Consider the following 18,902-nt stretch of genomic DNA (forward strand, 5'->3'; position numbering starts at 1 on the left):
AGGGTGCGACTCGTCCTCTGGTTATGCTGCTGGCCTTGCCGAGGCAGCGTGAGGTACGGATGGAGTCAATGGAAGGGAGGTGGGTTTGTGAGATGGTCTGGGCTGCGTCCACAATTCGCCGCAGTTTCTTGCAATCTTGGATGGAGTGTAGATGAGTTTTTCAAGATCAACATGGATTCTGTGGCCTGAGAAATCTACAACTCTATAATAACACAATGGGATTTCCTGCACCACAGTAACTTGGCAATGCCTTTTCAAGTGCACTAAGGGATTTGAATTGTTCCTGTTTTTGCCAGGAATACCAATAGCCCATTGATGAACAAACATTGCGTTGTTGCACCAAAATGTCCAGATCGTACTGCTTCACTTTGATTGATGTCGGACCAAGAAGGAGTTGCCAAGTTTTGCTGCATTTCTAAAACATGCAAATATTTGCATGTGGAGGCAGGACTGGTTGCATCTATTTTTGCAGCAGGCCAACCACAAAGCTCTTGTAAAGCAAAAGCTTTACACTCTTGTAGCGCAGCGGTAGAGTTGCTGCTTTACAGCGAAGGCAGCGCCGGAGATTCAGGTTCGATCCTGACTACGGGTGCTGCACTGTAAGGAGTTTGTACGTTCTCCCCGTGACCTGTGTGGGTTTTCTCCGAGATCTTCGGTTTCCTCCCACACTCCAAAGACGTACAGGTATGTAGGTTAATTGGCTGGGTAAATGTAAAAATTGTCCCTAGTGGGTGTAGGTAGTGTTAATGTACGGGGATCGCTGGGCGGCACGGACTTGGAGGGCCGAAAAGGCCTGTTTCCGGCTGTATATATATGATATGATAAAACAAATGGCCGCAAGTGTGTTTCAGTCTGGAAGAGAAAGTGAAGAGGTTTAATTCCCTACCCTGCAGACACATAAAATAAACCAGACAAGCAGTCTTGTGCATCAGTACTGAGAGCACATCTCCAAAGCCAGCATTCTTTTTTCACAAGTTCACTGTCAGTTCACATGCCTAAGATTCATAAATTCAAGGAGCAGAGTTAGGCCATTTGGCCCATCTAGTCTACTCCACCATTCAATCATGGCTGATCTGTCTTTCCCTCTCAACCCTATTCTCCTGCCTTCTCCCCATAACCCCTGACACCCGTGCTAATCAAGAATTTATCTATCTCTGCCTTAAAATTGTCCATTAACGGCCTCCACTGCCTTCTCTGGCAATGAATTCCACAGATTCACTATCCTCTGACTAAAGAAATTCCTCCTCATCTCCTTTCTTAAGATATGCCCTTTTATTCTGAGGCTATGGCCTCTGGTCCCAGACTCTCCCACTGGCAGAAACATCCTCTCCACACCCACTCTATCCAGGCCTTTCACTAACCGGTAAAGTGAAATTGGTGTTGGTTTATTGTTGTCACTTGTTACCGAGATACTGTGAAAAGTTTTGGTTTGCGTGCTATTCAGTCATCCAAATCGTACTGTACATGGGTACAATCAAGCCGTGCACAAGTACAACAGTAGTGCAAAGAGAAAAATACCGGAGTGAAGAATATAGCGTCACAGCATTAGAAACATAAAAACATAGGTGCATGAGGAGGCCATTTGGCCCTTCGAGTCAGCACCGCCAATCATTGTGATCATGGCAGATCATCCACAATCAGTAAGTAACCTGTGCCTGCCTTCTCCCCATATCCCTTGATTCCACGAGCCCCACGAACTCTATCTAACTCTTTTTTTTAATTCATCCAGTGAATTTGCCTCCACTGCCTTCTGTGGCAGAGAATTCTGCAAATTTACAACTCTCTGGATGAAAAGGTTTCTTCTCACCTCAGTTTTAAATGGCCTCCCCTTTATTCTTGGACTGTGCCCCCTGCTTCTGGATTCCCCCAACACTGGGAACATTTTTCCTGCATCAAGCTTGTCCAGTCTTTTTATAATTTTATACGTCTCTATAATATCCCCTCTCATCCTTCTAAACTCCAGTGAATACAAGCCGTCTTTCCAATCTTTTCTCATATGACAGTCCTGCCATCCCAGGGATTGTCCTCATGAACCTACGCTGCAAAGCCTTAAATTTGCAGGTCAAAACTGTACACAATACTCCAGATGTGGTCTCACCAGGGCCCTATACAACTACAGAAGGACCGCCATTCATTGTGATCATGGCTGATCATCCACAATCAGTAACCTGTGCCTCCCTTCTCCCCATATCCCTTGATTCCACTAGCTCCTAGAGCTCTGTCTAACTCTCTTTTAAATTCATCCAGTGAATTGGCCTCCACTGCCTTCTGTGGCAGAGAATTCCACAAATTCACAACTCTCTGGGTGAAAAAAAGAAATCTCACCTTAAATGGCATCTCCTTTATTCTTAGACTGTGGCCCCTGGTTTTGGACACCCTCATTGCAGCATTCTTTCAGCGAAGAAGTTGCAATGTTCACATTGAGGAAAATTGGAAGATCAGGACTACATCCTAACTTATGGGTGGACCGTTCAGAGCTTTAATAAGTTCGGAGCAGGAAAGAAGCTGTTCCCGAATCTGATGGCAGGTGCTTTCAAGCTTATGTATCTTCTGCTGAATGGGAGAAGGGAGAAGTGGGAATGACCGGGATGAAGAAAGCTCCTTGATTATGTTGGCAGCTCTCCTCAAGCAGCATGCAGTTTAGATAGAGACGATGATGACTATGTGATGGACTGGGCTACATCCACAACTCTGAAATGTCTTGAAGTCTTAGACAATAGACAATAGACAATAGGTGCAGGAGGAGGCCATTCGGCCCTTCGAGCCAGCACCGCCATTCAATGTGATCATGGCTGATCATTCTCAATCAGTACCCCGTTCCTGCCTTCTCCCCATACCCCCTGACTCCGCTATCCTTAAGAGCTCTATCCAGCTCTCTCTTGAATGCATTCAGAGAATTGGCCTCCACTGCCTTCTGAGGCAGAGAATTCCACAGATTCACAACTCTCTGACTGAAAAAGTTTTTCCTCATCTCAGTTCTAAATGGCCTACCCCTTATTCTTAAACTGTAGCCCCTTGTTCTGGACTCCCCCAACATTGGGAACATGTTTCTTGCCTCTAACGTGTCCAATCCCTTAATAATCTTATACGTTTCGATAAGATCTCCTCTCATCCTTCTAAATTCCAGTGTATACAAGCCTAGTCGCTCCAGTCTTTCAACATATGATAGTCCCGCCATTCCGGGAATTAATCTAGTAAACCTACGCTGCACGCCCTCAATAGCAAGAATATCCTTCCTCAAATTTGGAGACCAAAACTGCACACAGTACTCCAGAGTTGGGCAGAGTTGTTCCTGAACCAAGCCAAGCTCTCCTAGAAGCTGGTCAAAATTGTTGGAGACATGCAAAATGTCTTAGGTTAGAGAGGTGTTAGTGTGTTTTATTTGGCTGTAACTTCAATGTGGTTGGTCCATGACAAATCGTTAGTGTTATTTATGCTAAGAAACGTGAATCTCCCAACCATCTTCACATCAGCACCGCTGCTGCTGATTGGGGCATGTGTTCCACCTCACTTTGTGAAATAGAGAAAGAAAAAGTTTCAGAAACAATCCTAAAGAAATTTCATTACATGAAAAATATTGAACTCTGTCCCTTTCTCCAAACAAGCTGCCTAATCAGCTGAGTAAATTTCATCGCTTTCTGGCTTTATGTCAGATTTCCACTACCAACAATAATTTCCTTGCTCTCTCAGTGTTTCAGATTTGACATCAGCTCTCCACTATAACTTATGACTGTAACACAACGCACTTAAATTTTCCGGTAGGTAATACTTTGTGATGGAATAATGATCCATGTGTTATTTCGATTGATAGGCTTTGTGGATTGGACACAATTGATTCCTTTATGCTCAATGAACAGTGGGGGACACCACCATTTCAAATTTTGCCACGTACGCTGATGTCCAGTGCACTTTTGGCATCTCATAGTGCGCGATGCAAGTGTGTAAAGGGGATAAACAAAAGCATAGGTCTTGTGGCTATTAAAATAGTGGAAGGTGCGGCATAGCAGTAGAATTGCTGCCTTGCAGCGCTAACTGCGCCAGAGACCCGGATGCGATCCTGGCTACGGGTGCTGCATTTACGGAGTTTGTATGCTCTCCCTGTGACCACGTGGGTTTTCTCCGAGGCATCCGGTTTCCTCCCACACTCCAAAGACGTACAAGTTAGTAGCTTAATTGGCTCCGTATAAGTGCAAATTGTCCCTAGTGTGTGTAGGATAGTGTTGATGTGTGCGGATCGTTGGTCAGCGAGGACTCGGTGGGCCGAAGGGCCTGTTTCCACGCTGTATCTCTAAACTCTAAAGTCAAAACGCACTCACATTACATTGTGTCGGAAAATAACTGCAGATGCTGGTACAAATCGAAGGTATTTATTCACAAAATGCTGGAGTAACTCAGCAGGTCAGGCAGCATCTCTGGAGATATCAGTCTGAAGAAGGGTCTCGACCCGAAACGTCATCCATCCCTGCTCTCCAGAGATGCTGCCTGACCTGCTGAGTTACTCCAGCATTTTGTGACACATTACATTGTGATATTGCTAGAAACTAGTGTACAGTTAACCATGTTATTCTAGTCATTGTTGTAAATGACTCCCTGCCTCTCCGCAGGTTGGAACATAGAATACAGAACATAGATGAGAGTTCTGTCCACTGCAAAATCTCCTCAAGGTGAACTACTTTGAAGAAGTTCTCCTCCACTCTCCGACGAGTTCTGCAACACCCTCTCTAACTGCTCCCCCTCTGTGATTTCTCCTGCCCTCTAGCTCTACACATTGTTGCTTTTTACACATCTTTCATTCACTTGTTCTATGTACCATCTTTTTCTCTTGTTTCCCTTTCACCTGACTCTCAGTCTGAAGAAGGGCCTCGACCCGAAACGTCAGCTGTTCCTTTTCTCCAGAGGTGCTGCCTGACCCGCTGAGTTACTCCAGCTTTTTGTGTCCACCTATAGAAACGTGCCGCTCAGGAATATGCCCTTCGTTGCCTGTGTTGAACATGATGCCAAGATAAACTAATCTCATCTGCCTGCCCATGATACATATCCCTCCGTTCCTTGCATATCCACCTGCCTATTTAAATGCCTCAAAAATGCCACTATTGTATCTGCCTCCAACACCATTGTTGGCAGCGCGTTCCAGGAACCCACCACCTTCTGCGTAAAAAGAAAATTGCCTACACATCTCCTTTAAACTTTGCCCCACACACCTTAGAACTATGCCCTCTCGTCTTTGACATTTTCACCCTGGGAAAAAGGTACTGCCTATCCCATCCATGCCTCTAGAGTTGTGTTATCTAAGAGATATAGATGGTATTTTTCAATATAACCCACAGAATCATTATATTAATGAGAACTTAGCATGATTATGAAATAATTCTTGCAGTATTAAAATCCTTGACAATCCTAGGATTTGTTGAGTGAAGTGTAACTAAAGGTTTGAAGAAACCCAGTCCTTAAGTCAGGCCTTCACAATCCCCCAAACCATAAAAACAGACCCTATATGCACATATTATCATTCTTTATAGTTTAGTTTAGTGCCTGGAACACTTTAGAAACTATCAAATTACTGTCACAGATGGACAAGAATGGGTGAGAATGGTAGACTTCCTGCCTTAAGCTTGGAGGTGGACATCAACAGTTGGATGACGACAACGTCAAATATACATGTAGCAAGCATATATAAAACTGCATATAAACCAGGTATTTGTAAAAAAAAGGGGAGAGAAATAGTCAGAAATAGGCGTGCAGCGTAAGTTTACTAGGTTAATTCCCAGAATGGGGGGACTGTCATATGTTGGAAAGACTGGAGCGACTAGGCTTATATACACTGGAATTTAGAAGGATGAGAGGAGATCTTATCGAAACGTATAAGATTATTAAGGGGTTGGACACGTTAGAGGCAGGAAACATGTTCCCAATGTTGGGGGAGTCTAGAACAAAGGGCCACAGTTTAAGAATAAGGGGTAGGCCATTTACAACTGAGATGAGGAAAAACGTTTTCAGTCAGAGAGTTGTAAATCTGTAGAATTCTCTGCCTCAGAAGGCAGTGGAGGCCAATTCTCTGAATGCATTCAAGAGAGAGCTAGATAGAGCTCTTAAGGATATCAGAGTCAGGAGGTATGGGGAGAAGGCAGGAACGGGGTACTGATTGAGAATGATCAGCCATGATCACATTGAATGGTGGTGCTGGCTTGAAGGGCCGAATGGCCTCCTCCTGCACCTATTGTCTATTGTCTAAATAGTGATGCAAAGAGTGATGCAGTAGTGTCCCCAATTTTTCAATCAACATGGATTCCTTAAATCTGAGCCAATTAGTTATTGGTCTCCTCGCTAGAGGAAATTGATTATTCGAATAACCAATATTTAGGGGTGGTACAGTGGCACAACTGGTAGAGCTGCTGCCTCTCAGCGTCCGAGGTTGGATCCTGACCTCAGGTGCTGGCTGTGTGGAGTTTGCACGTTCTCCCGGTGACCACATGGGTTTCCTCCGGGTGCCCCGGTTTCCTCTCACGTCCCAAAGACGTGCGGGTTTGTAGGTTAACTGGCCCCTTAAATTGCCCCTAATGTGCAGGGAGCGGGTGCAAAAAGTGGGATAAGGTAGAACAAGAGTAAATGGGTGATCGATAGGTCGGCGTGGACTCGCTGGGCCGAAGGGCCTGTTTCCATGCCGTGTCTTTCAATCGACAAAACAAACAAGGGAGTGCCTCTCCCAAGACATCAAGAATGCTGATTTAATGTGGAAGGATGGTGATATTTTTTGGATATAATGGAAACTGTAGGATTAGTGGCGGAACAATGCATTCGGAGAAATGGTATGCTGGGCTGACAGTTGGTGCCAACCATCAGAATTAACACAATCATCTTGGCATTTATTTTGAGAGCAAACTCCTCCATATGGCACATTGTAATTATTCAGTGTCATCTTTCATGAGAGGAGAAGAACATGGCTTATAATTTGCATGTTGCACAAATGAATCCTAAGCCTATAATAGAGCAGCTCTACAAAAGTATCAAGACCTAATCGAGTTGTAGCTTAAAAACAGGAAACATTTATTTTTTTCCCGAATAGTCCATAACTTAGCAAGGATTAAATGGGCTTTTGTGCAATATAAATTGTTGGCGGATCATTGAGGGGTCATGGAAAACCCCCTTGTTTCCTTACACTCCCAACTTGGACTTAGTGATGGCCTTAAATATTTTAAACAACCGAACAATAGCATCTTGTTCTGCCAAGAAAGAACCAAAAACCGTTCAATCACATTTAATTAAAAACAACTCAAACCTCCCCTATAACATTGAGCAGTGTTTTGTTTTAGGCTAAAGATTTCAGATTTCATTTACTTACTTACTTTCAATCTTTTGATGGATGAGACATGCAAAAGAGAAATATTTTAGAAAGGAACTTCATGTGGCCCACAAAGGAATATTGTTTCTTCTTGAATTAAAACACTATTTCTTTATCCATCATTCCAAACAAATAGGGATATTTCGGTTTGTTGAGAAAATATTACTCTGCACATATATTTAACATAAATCATAAATTATGTTGACATAATTCAAGACAGTTCAACATTAAATGGGCATTTCTGCATGTTCGGTCATTTTTTAAAAAGTAGATATTTTTGACATCGATAACTGCACAAAGACAGAAAACAGACTCGTGCTGTATCCACTTTTCACTTTCGAAGATGGATTTGATTCATTTAATTTCCTTTCGACTTTAGAGATACGGTGCGGAAACAGGCCATTCGGCCCACCGAGTCCGTGCCGACCAGCGATCACTCCCATACTATCCCAGCCACTTGGGACAATTTTATAATTTTTAATGAAGCCAATTAAACCAGAAACCTGTATGTCTTTGGAATGTGGGAAGAAATTGGAGCACCCGGAGAAAAGGCATGGGGTCATGGGAAGAATGTACAATAGACAATAGTCAATAGGTGCAGGAGGAGGCCATTCGACCCTTCGAGCCAGCACCGCCATTCAATGTGATCATGGCTGATCATTCTCAATCAGTACCCCGTTCCTGCCTTCTCCCCATACCCCCTGACTCCGCTATCCTTAAGAGCTCTATCTAGCTCTCTCTTGAAAGTCTCTACAAACTCCGCACCCGTGTTCAGGATCGAACCAGGGTCCCTGGCGCTGTAAGGCAGCACTCTACCACTGTGCCACCATGCCGCCCATAGATATTTAGTTAGTTTGATGCACTTCACAACCAAGGAATCACTTTTTTTAAGTGCATCCACTGCTGTGATACGTCGTGCATTTCAACACAGAAAGATCCCATAAATTGTTTTTAGCCAATTTTGGTTGAATTTTAACCAGGGAACCTAGATAATTCCTCATTCTTCTAGAGAAATAGGGAAAGGGGTTAGGAGTTAGAGAGAGTCTCAGGCTAGCAATAACAAAGTTAGTCTTAAAATGGGAAGGCACGGTGGCGCATTTGGTAGAGCTGCTGCCTCACAGTGCCAGAGACTCGGGTTCGATCCTGACCTCAGGTGCTGTCTGTGTGCAGTCTGCAAGCTCTCCCTGTGACCACATGGGTTTTGTCCGTGTGCTCCGGTTTCCTCCCATAATCCCAAAGACGTGTGGATTTGTAGGTTAATTGGCCGCGAGATTGTCCCTGGTCTGGATCTGAAGGAGTGGTTGAGAAAGTGAGATGACACAGAACTACGCAAACGGACGATCGATGGTCGGCGTGGACCTGATGGGCCAAAGGACCTGTTTCCATGCTGTGTCTTGCAGTCAGTCAAAAAACAGCACGCTCACGTTCAGACGTGCGACAGGGAACAACATCCTACCAGTGACAACTTTGAAATTTGACACTCCTTCAATTTATATTCTCAGGTTCTATTGTTGGGACTTGAACATACTTGAACATCTTCTAACTCATGCCTCATAATGCTTCAGCCAAGTTGTTATTCACACCAGCTAATATCACCATTGACCTTCACGTTTTTTTCCCAGACCTGAATGCTCTATCCTGAAACTCTCTCCAACTTTATCTGATGTGGACTGACTTTCTGTGCAGATATGACATGATAAATTTCTCACTATACTCTTTCCTTTCCCTGCTAACCACATTTTGAAACTAAGATTAGACATCATTATATCATACTTGGGATCGTTACGAATACCAGAATGATTAAAATTCAACAGCAGAAACCGATGTTGCCTCACAGCACCTGAGATCCAGGTTCAGTCCTGACCTCGGGTGATGTCTGTGTGGAGAATGCACGTTCTCTCTACGACTGCATGAATTTCCTTCGGGTGCTCCGGTTTCACATCAAAATCCCAAAACGCCACATTTATCGCTGGACAGCTTACAACCTGGCACAGGTGCCATGGTGGCACAGCGGTAGAGTTGCTGCCTAATGGCACTTGCAGCGCCAGAGAACCCGGGTTCGATCCCGACCACGGGTGCTGTCTGTTCGGAGTTTGTCCGTTCTCCCCGTGACCTGCGTGGGTTTTCTCCGTGATCTTCAGTTTCCTCCCACACTCCAAAGACATAAAGGTTTGTAGGCTTGGTGTATGTGTAAATTGTCCCTAGTGGGTGTAGGATAGTGTGGGGATCGCTGGTCGGCGCGGACTCGGTGGGCGGAAGGGCCTGTTTCCGCACTGTATCTCTAAACTAAAGTAAACTAAACCCAGCGGTATGAATATTCAAGACAGGCACAAAAAGCTGGAGTAACTCAACGGGTCGCACATCATCTCTAAAGAAAAAGAATATGTGACGCTTCCGGTCGAGACCTGGCCTGAAGAAGGGACTCGACCCGAAACGTCACCTATTCCTTTTCCCCAGAGATGCTGCCTGACCCGCTGAGTAACTCCAGCTTTTTGTGTCCATCCCAAAGACAAGCAGGTTAATTGGCCACTGTAAATTGCCCCTATGTGCAGGTGAGGCGTAGAATATCGACAGCACTCAAAGAGTCACCGCATTTCTGGCGCCAACAGAGTTTCAAAGTTCCTAAGAGTCCAGTCTAATCTTGGCCATGAAGGCCCGTTGTCCTGGCGACACCGATCCTCTCCTCCGTCCGCCACCATCTTGAAAATGGCCCTTTGTCCAGCGTCTGCCGCCGTCGCACTCCTCCTCACCGGGTCCCGGTCTACGGGGTCGTGCAGGAGTCGAGCCTCGGATGACTCCTAGTGGGTTCGTGGTTTGGCAAGGGGTGACTGAGGCCTACTGCCGAGGTATGGCCACAGCTCGCAGGGAGCTTCTGCCGCCCCTCACAGTTAGCCGGGAGCAGCACAATGTTTCTCACGTTAAAAATTCTTAAGGGATTGGACAGGCTAGATGCAGGGAAAATGTTCCCCATGTTGGGGGAAGTCCAGAACCAGGGGTCACAGTTTAAGAATAAGGGGTAGGCCGTTTAGAACTGAGATGAGGAAAACCTTTCTCACCCAGAGAGTTGTGTATCTGCAGAATTCTCTGCCACAGAAGGCAGTGGAGGCCAATTCTCTGGATGTATTCAAGAGAGAGTTAGATTTAGCTCTTAGGGCTAATGGAATCAAGGGATATGGGGAGAAAGCAGGAACAGGGTACTGCTTCTTGATGATCAGCCATGATCATACTGAATGGCGGTGTTGGCTGGAAGGGCCAAATGGCCTATTCCTGCACCTATTTTCTATGTTTCTATGTTTCACTCAAGATTCAAGAATCTGCAGTCTCGATTGTCTACATTCTAGTTAACTTGTTAATATCTCAGTTATGAATCTTATCTAGATACCTGCAATCTGGGCTAGAAGCAGTGTCCTTTATAAAACTGTCAATACTACTTAAAGTCTGAAGTTGACACAATCTGAAGAAGGGTCCTCATTTTTGGGCTTTTCCGTATCTGAAGAGAGTAATTCATAACAGAAATCCCAGCGGGTCTCTGACTCAGTTGAGGCAGAACTTAATGGGACCTGTCGTATGATCGTGTGTTCTATCAGCTCCCCCTTACTGTTCCACTTCAAGGGATACATTCCCACATTATTCAATCTCTCCTCATGACTGAAACACTCCATCGCTGGTAACATCCTGGTGAAGGAAGGAACTGCAAATGCTGGTTTACACCGAAGATAGACACAAAAAGCTGGAGTAACTCAACAGGTCAGACAGCATCTCTGGAGAAAAGGAACGGGTGACGTTTCGGGTCGAGACCCTTCTTCAGTCTGAAGAAAGGTCTCGACGTGAAACATCACCTATCCATGTTCCCCAGGGATGATGCCTGACCTGCTGAGTTTATTCGAGTACTTTGTGTCTTGTTTTATAAACAAGCATCTGCAGTTCCTTGTTTCTACAATAGTACTTAAACCCTCGTCTACTGTATTAAATTTGATAATATTGGCTTTATTATAAAGAATGGCAAGCAAGATTTAAATTATTCTCTGGACTTTGTGGCACGGTGGCATAGCAGCAGGGTTGCTGCCTAACAGTGCCAGAGAACCAGGTTTGATCATGATTGCTTCACTGTACAGAGATTGTACATTCTCCCCGTGGACCTGCATGAGTTTTCTCAGGGTCTTCTGGTTTCCTCCCACACTAGAAAGACGAAAGACTAATTGGCTTGATATAATTGTAAATTGCCCCTAGTGTGTGTAAGATAATGTTAGGATGCGGGGATCGCTGGTCAGCATGGACCTGGTGAGCAAAAGGGCCTGTTTCCACACTATATTGCTAAACTAAACTACCTATTCCCATGGGGTAACTCACTGCTGCAAACACCTTCTGCCATGTGAGAATTTGGATTGTGGTCACATTCCTGACTTGCGAACTGTTCGGGTTACAGACTGTTCTCAGGAATGGAACCGTTTCACAACATGGGGAGGAACTGTATAGATTGTATAGAACTGTAAAGATATTTACTTGCATGCAGTATTCTACATATAATAATAGTGTGATATGGTGATATCTGCACAGAATAATCCATGTGCATTGATTCATAGAATAAGTACACACACCAAAACACCTGATGTCTTGGTACACACCCTGGTGGTATGTTTACTAACTGCATCCTATATCAATATACTAAAACTCTCGTTTGTTTGTTTGTTTGTTTGTGATCGAACTTCAGCCAAAACAGTACAAGACAGCGTGACAATTTTAGGCCCATCTTATTCACCGTCGTCGCATTAATGGCAAAAATGGTAGTTTTATTGAAATTGGTGTTATATTTTAAAAGTTATTCACATTTTAAAGTTTTTAAAAACCAGCGCAAGCGTAATCGGGGCTGGTCCTCACGTAAGATGGCCGCCAGACCAGCACCTACACTTATGTAAGATGGGGGGGGGGGGGGGAGAGAGTGGGGGAGGGGGGAGAGTGGGGCTGGGGAGGAGGGCAGGGTGGGGTGGGGAGGAGGGAAGAGTGGGGGTGGGGAAGGAGGGGTGGGGGAAGGAGGACAGCGGGGGTGGGGGGGGCAGGGTAGGGTGGAGGGAGGGGGGTGGTGGTGGGGGTAGAGAGAGTGGGGGTGGGGGGGAAGGGGACAGTGGGGGTCAGCGGAGAGTGGGGATGGGGAAGAGGGAAGTGTGGGGGAGGAGAGAGTGGGGGGGAAAGCGGGTAGGAAAGGGGGGGTGGGGGAGAGTGAGAGTGGGGGAGGAGAGAGTGGGGGAGGAGGGGGTGGGGGAGGGTGGGGGAGGGGAGAGTGGGGGTGGGGCAGAGAGTGGGGCTGGGGAGGAGGGCAGGGTGGGGTGGGGAGGAGGGAATTGAGGGGGTGGGAGGAGGGAACATTGGGGTGGGGGAGAGTGGGGTGCTGCAGGGAGAGTGGGGTGGGGAGAGGGGAGGGGGGAATAGGGGTGGGGAGGGGGGAATAGGGGTGGAGGCAGGGCTGGAGGGAGTGGGGCTGGGGGCAGGAGAGGTGCAAGTGGGGGTGGGTAGGGGGATGGAGTGGATCAGTGGGGGGAGGAGGGGGGGATAAGGGGCTTCCATCGCCAAGAAAGCCCAGCAGCGCCTCTACTTCCTCCGCAAACTGAAGAGAGCGGGAGCCCCCACACCCATCATGTACACTTTTTACCGAGGTGCCATCGAGAGCATCCTCAGCAGCTGCATCACTGTGTGGTTCGGAAGCTGCACAGCCTCCAGCCGCAAGACCCTGCAGCGCATAGTGAACACTGCTGAGAGGATCACTGGCGCCTCACTCCCAACACTCCTGGTCCTTTACACCACCCGCCTCACCCGCAAAGCATTGAGCATTGTGGGTGACCCCTCCCACCCCTCCAACAGCCTCTTCACCCTCCTGCCTTCAGGGAGAAGGTTTCGCAGCCTGAGGTCAAGCACCACCCGACTAAAGAACAGTTTTTTCCACCAGGCTGTCAGGATGCTGAACTCTCTCCCCTCCCTTCCTCCTCTCTCCCCTGCCCCTATGGGACCTGGACTTTAACACCCCACACACACGCACATCCAGCACCAGACACTTTTTTTAAAAAAATTTGAAGTGACTATATTTTATATTTTATATTTTATGTTGATTGTTGTTTGCTGTGCCTTTTGTTTTATGCACTTTGTTCCTCGGGATTGTGGGAAACGGTATTTCGATTTTCTGTCTGTGTAAACTGGCTGAGGATTGACAATAAAATTGACTTTGACTTTGACTTTGACTTGAGTGGGGTGTTGAGGGTGCTACACCAATACAGGAGAGGCTTTGGGTCCAGGGCTCACTCAGTCACACCCTCTCCCCTTCCCTGTTCCCCCTCTATGAGGAATGGGCCCAACGGGTCCACTTGGTCGAGTATATATATATTTTTGGTCCACTGAGTCCACACCGACCATCGATCACCCGTTCATAGACACAAAATGCTGGAGTAACTCTGCAGGACAGGCAGCATCTCTGTAGAGAAGGAATGGGTGACGTTTCGGGTCAAGACCATGTCCCACTGAGTTACTCCATACTCATATCTTCGGTGTAAACCAGCATCTGCAATTCCTTCCTCTATCTCCTGTTACCTTTCGACGAAGGAATACATTGATGATGTAACTCACAATCACTTTGAGTGCCCAGCACAGTCTTTAATAGACAATAGACAATAGGTGCAGGAGTAGGCCATTCAGCCCTTCGAGCCAGCACCGCCATTCAATTCGATCATGGCTGATCACTCTCAATCAGTACCCCGTTCCTGCCTTCTCCCCATACCCCCTCACTCCGCTATCCTTAAGAGCTCTATCCAGCTCTCTCTTGAAAGCATCCAACGAACTGGCCTCCACTGCCTTCTGAGGCAGAGAATTCCACACCTTCACCACTCTCTGACTGAAAAAGTTCTTCCTCATCTCCGTTCTAAATGGCCTACCCCTTATTCTTAAACTGTGGCCCCTTGTTCTGGACTCCCCCAACATTGGGAACATGTTTAAGAAAATAACTGCAGATGCTGGTACAAATCGATTTATTCACAAATTGCTGGAGTAACTCAGCAGGTCAGGCAGCATCTCGGGAGAGAAGGAATGGGTGACGTTTCGGGTCGAGACCCTTCTTCAGACTGATGTCGGGGGTGGGACAAAGGAAGGATATAGGTGGAGACAGGAAGATAGAGGGAGATCTGGGAAGGAGGAGGGGAAGGGAGGGACAGAGGAGCTATCTGAAGTTGGAGAAGTCGACGTTCATACCACCGGGCCGCAAACTGCCCAGGCGAAATATGAGGTGCTGCTCCTCCAATTTCCGGCGGGCCTCACTATGGCACTGGAGGAGGCCCATGACAGAGAGGTCAGACTGGGAATGGGAGGGGGAGTTAAAGTGCTGGGCCACCGGGAGATCAGTTGCGTTAATGCGGACCGAGCGCAGGTGTTCAGCGAAGCGATCGCCGAGCCTGCGCTTGGTTTCGCCGATATAGATGAGTTGACATCTAGAGCAGCGGATGCAATAGATGAGGTTGGAGGAGGTGCAGGTGAACCTCTGTCTCACCTGGAAAGAATGTTTGGGTCCTTTGATGGAGTTGAGGGGGGAGGTAAAGGGACAGGTGTTGCATCTCGTGCGGTTGCAAGGGAAAGTGCCCGGGGTTAGGGTGGTTTGGGTAGGAAGGGACGAGTGGACCAGGGAGTTGCGGAGGGAACGGTCTCTGCGGAATGCAGAGAGGGGAGGGGATGGGAAGATATGGCCAGTGGTGGGGTCCTGTTGTAGGTGACGGAAATGTTGGTGGATGATATGTTGGATCCGCTGGCTGGTGGGGTGGAAGGTGAGAACGAGGGGGATCCTGTCCTTGTTGCGAGTGGGGGGATGGGGAGCAAGAGCGGAGCTGCGGGATGTAGAAGAGACCCTAGTGAGAGCCTCATCTATAATGGAGGAGGGGAAGCCCCGCTGCTCTAGATGTCAACTCATCTATATCGGCGAAACCAAGCGCAGGCTCGGCGATCGCTTCGCTGAACACCTGCGCTCGGTCCGCATTAACGCAACTGATCTCCCGGTGGCTCAGCACTTTAACTCCCCCTCCCATTCCCAGTCTGACCTCTCTGTCATGGGCCTCCTCCAGTGCCATAGTGAGGCCCGCCAGAAATTGGAGGAGCAGCACCTCATATTTCGCCTGGGCAGTTTGCGGCCCGGTGGTATGAACGTCGACTTCTCCAACTTCAGATAGCTCCTCTGTCCCTCCCTTCCCCTCCTCCTTCCCAGATCTCCCTCTATCTTCCTGTCTCCACCTATATCCTTCCTTTGTCCCACCCCCGACATCAGTCTGAAGAAGGGTCTCGACCCGAAACGTCACCCATTCCTTCTCTCCCGAGATGCTGCCTGACCTGCTGAGTTACTCCAGCATTTTGTGAATAAATCGAATTGGGAACATGTTTCCTGCCTCTAATGTGTCCAATCCCCTAATTATCTTATATGTTTCAATAAGATCCCCCCTCATCCTTCTAAATTCCAGTGTATACAAGCCTAATTGCTCCAGCCTTTCAACATACGACAGTCCCGCCATTCCGGGAATCAACCTAGTGAACCTACGCTGCACGCCCTGTTGAGGTGGAGAATATTTTAAAATCAAGCCCTCTCACCCAGCACAAAACTCATGATTAACTGGCAGCAGTAATTCTTTCCCTCCGATATGCTTCTCGTCAATAAAGGAGGGCAATGTCAACTGAACATTTTCTCCCGAATGGTTGACATTTCCAGTTGATTCACTCCGCTTAGCAATTCAATTTGGCATTTCAAAGCTAATTAAAGGACATGCGTTACTTCTTTATAAATGAAAGATTTTTGTTACTGCAATAATACCTCGTTGCTATGGTAACTATCAGAATAATGGTATCACTACATCACGGAGGTCTATTCGGCCCATTGAGTTGATTCTATCCACGAGAACAATCCCATCCACATCTTTCCCTTTAATCCTGCGAATTATTTTCTTTTTCCAGTTCCCTTTCTCATACTGACCTTTCTGTCCTGAGCCTCCTCCATTGGCAAGGTAGGGCTACAAAGAACAGCATCTCATATTCTGCTTGGGTAGCTTACAACCCAAACTTCTTCAGTCTGAAGAAGGGTCTCGACCCGAAACGTCGCCCATTCCTTGTCTCCTGTGATGCTGCCTGACCTGCTGAATTACTCCAGCATTTTGTGAATAAATACCTTCGATTTGTACCAGCATCTGCAGTTATTTTCTTATAACCCAATGGTATGAACATTGAATTCTGCAACTTTAGGTAACCTCTACAAAACACCTCTCCTTCCCCTCTATCCCCCATAAACACCCCCCCCCCCCCTTCTTCCCACCCCCTCCCCTGAACTCTGGCTGACCTTGCACCTATCTCTCCCTTCCCCACCCTCTCCACCTGCATTCTTAAACAATTCGCAACTCATCAATCCTCTAGCTGCACAATTGACAACTCTCGAATCCTTTTGTCTCACACCTTGTGTGTGTGCGTTCATCTCTGACCTTTGTCCAACCATCTGCTTATCAACAAAAAACCCTCGCCTGTGTTTACCTGTGACCTGCCCTGCCTTGTCCCGCCCATCCACTCTCCTAGTCTCTTTCTTTCCTCCGGCCCCTGCTAACAGTCTGAAGAAGGATCCTCTCCTGAAACATCACCTATCCATGTTTTCCAGGGATGCTGCCTGACCCGCTGAGTGACTCCAGCACTTTGTGTCTTTCCATCGTAAATCAGCATCTGCAGTTCCTTGTTTCCACAGTACTTTGGTGTTGAGTCTGCAGCATTTTAAATTTTCTGCAATATAATTATCAATGTAAGTGGCTGTGAGAAGTCTTCAGCGCCTTCTAATTTTTAATTCTCTTTCTCCCGAAGATACCGATTTGTACTGGATTGCAATTTCATACATAGAAACATAGAAAATAGGTGCAGGAGGAGGCCATTCGGCCCTTCGAGCCAGCACCGCCATTCATTGTGACCATGGTTGATCGTCCACAAATCAGTAACCTGTGCCCAACTTATCCCCATATCCCTTGATTCCACTAGCCCTCAGAGCTCTATCTAACTCTCTCTTAAATTCATCCAGTGATTTGGCCTCCACTGTGTGCTAGCATCTCCACCGAGAGTGGGAAATGAGGATCAGAGGAAAGAAATAATATTTCCTGGAAAAATCAGCTGCATAACTTAGGAAATCCATTTACTTTTCCCCTATCGTATCTCCTCGATTCTCTGAAGGAAAATTTCACCAGGACTGTGAGTAGCAAAATCTAATGTAGATCATCCTGGCTGCTGATTAGACACATCAGTACACATTTGTCTCTTTTGGTATCAGTAGAATTGAAAGTGAGTACAACTGGAAACTGATCCCTGTGTCCGTGTTTAACACTGGTGACTAAGGGTGGACTTTCGGTTTAATTTCTCTGTAACACACATCAAAAGGGTGGGGGGGGGGGTGAGGGTCCTCATTGAAATGTACAGAATAGTGAAAGGCTTGGATAGAGTGGATGTGGAGAGGATGTTTCCACTAGTGGGAGAGTCCAGGACTAGAGGTCACAGCCTCAGAATTAAAGGACGTTCTTTTAGGAAGAATATGAGTAGGAATTTATTTTGTCAGAGGGTGGTGAATCTGTGGAATTCTTTGCCACAGAAGGCTGTGCAGGCCACGTCAGTGGATATTTTTACGGCAGATGTAGATATAGTTTTGATTAGTACAGGTGTAAGAGGTTATGGGGGGAAGGCAGGAGAATGGGGTTAGGAAGGATAGATCAGCCAGGGTTGAATGGCGGAGTAGACAGGATGTGCCGAATGGCCTAATCCTACTATCATTATGACCTTATCTGTAGAAGTTGGTGAGAGTTGTTGGGGACATGCCAAACTTCTTCGCCTCGGATGTATTCAGTATCAATCCTGTTCTACCACTGTTGCTTCAACATAATTGTGTTCAAATCTCTGAACTCATTGTTTTATATATCCTGGATCCCCATCTCCCTGCCATCATCCAAATTCATTGAACTAAACAATTTTACATTCTATTATTACTTGACTGGATACCATGAACTCAGTGATGACAATCTCTGTTTGCTTCTTATACCTCAAATCAATATGCTGGGTTGTCAGGGCATGGCCATCTTCCTCTGGGTTGCCTTTCTTTGAAAGTCATGAACAGTTGTAATGTTTTGAAACGGCTGACTGGGACTGTCACTTTTTTAACTGTCAAAGCCCGTCATTGAGTCACTTTCAGTGACAGCTCGGATAGCTGGAGAGCCTGAGACATCCCTCCCTATAAAGACCACGCTAGAAGAAGCAGCCTGGCCCAGAAGTGGAGGAGTCCATTAGTTGACTTAAATCTTTATCACCAACTCTGCTGACCAGTTGTAATTTCCCCTCCCTCTGATGGACATTGGTTTGAAATCAAACATCAGAAAGCAAGAGTTTAAAGTAGCAATCATAGTCAGCCATGTGGTCTTGCAGCTTGTTTTTTTATTTTAGTTGAGATATAAAGCGTGGAAACAGTCCCTTGGTCCCACCGGATCCACGCTTACTATCGGTCACCCGTACACTAGTTCTATGTCCTACACACTAGGGG

General features: G+C 46.6%; 1 protein-coding gene across 1 annotated transcript in view; it reads left to right on the forward strand.

The window, feature by feature from the left end:
* Nucleotides 1–572: 572 nt before the first annotated feature.
* The window catches only part of LOC144595739 (fibrinogen-like protein 1-like protein), a 36,509-nt gene continuing 18,179 nt past the window's right edge, over nucleotides 573–18,902 (forward strand). The window contains exon 1 of the mRNA XM_078403318.1: nucleotides 573–610. The gene's annotated coding sequence lies outside the window, so the exon portion shown is untranslated. The remainder of the gene's footprint in view (nucleotides 611–18,902) is intronic.

Source organism: Rhinoraja longicauda, chromosome 8 (genome assembly GCF_053455715.1).
Source record: "Rhinoraja longicauda isolate Sanriku21f chromosome 8, sRhiLon1.1, whole genome shotgun sequence".
NCBI classification, from domain to species: Eukaryota; Metazoa; Chordata; class Chondrichthyes; order Rajiformes; family Arhynchobatidae; genus Rhinoraja; species Rhinoraja longicauda.